The sequence below is a fragment of the Etheostoma spectabile genome, chromosome 12 (genome assembly GCF_008692095.1).
Source record: "Etheostoma spectabile isolate EspeVRDwgs_2016 chromosome 12, UIUC_Espe_1.0, whole genome shotgun sequence".
NCBI lineage: Eukaryota > Metazoa > Chordata > Actinopteri > Perciformes > Percidae > Etheostoma > Etheostoma spectabile.
The window spans coordinates 4,733,314-4,734,287 of record NC_045744.1 but is presented as its reverse complement, the minus strand read 5'-3'; the positions used below and the strand labels follow the sequence as shown (position 1 = coordinate 4,734,287).

General features: G+C 43.6%; 1 pseudogene; it reads left to right on the top strand.

Annotated features, from left to right (window-relative positions):
• Positions 1-974, top strand: part of LOC116698801 (contactin-associated protein-like 4) — a 421,932-nt pseudogene that overhangs the window by 215,933 nt on the left and 205,025 nt on the right.

The following is a 974-nucleotide window of genomic DNA, read 5'->3' as shown; positions in this document are numbered from 1 at the left end:
CCCATCCCCCCCCCCGCTGCTCTCTGGGAAAATAAAGAAGCGCTGACTCAACAGAGACCTTTCCAATCACCTTCTCTCACTGCTCTCCACCCACGCACTCTCACAGCGCGAAAAGCATTTTTTACTGTATGCTATTATCGCCCTCCATCCAAAAAAACAATATATTTAGCATTAGAGGTAGGAGTTGACACCCCCCCCGGCTTCAAACACGGGATTCATCTCAGGAGGCTGAGAGATGGGGACCCCTTCCATACAGCACTCGGCTATTTTCTCACAATCCCAGTTCAACTCAGGGCACGATAAGACTTACAGTATTTCCATTGAGAGTGCATCTATAACCTCTGCCTGTGTCCTGCAAGCATTTCTTGTGTGATCATGGCCGGGGGGGGGGCAAAAGGCTGTTTTGTTAGTCTTACAAAATGTTGATCAGTAAAAAATAAGTTCCATCTCTCATGCTCAAGATAGATTTACTGCAGGTTGCTTTAGTCTTCCTTTAATGCCTCATTTTTTTCAGAATGTTAACAAACAACCTTCATAAAATGACTTTAAAGACAAGTGATGGAGCTCTTCCCCAAGCTTCATATAGTATTTCTGATTCTGATTCATCTTTTAGGCTAAAATGCTTGAAAAAGTTATAGAGAAATTGGAAAGCTTTTACTGTTATCAACTTTTATTATTTATTTTGCCAAGAGGAATATCTACTGGTGAGACCAAAACACATGAGTCAGGACATGACAAAAGAGGGAAATTCAATAATGGGGCAGTATTTACAAAAAGGTAACTTTTCCATCCATGTACTATATGGGTCAGTTTTCCTCAGTGTTGTAGGAAATGTACGCAGTTGTACATTAAGTCTGTGTGTGTGTATGTGTGTGTTTCAGAGGGCTCTCCGTTCAGCTGGTGGCTCGGTGGTCCCGGTCCCGGTCGTGTGCAGACTTATTGGGGCGGAGCTCATCCAGGCAGCCAGCAGTGTG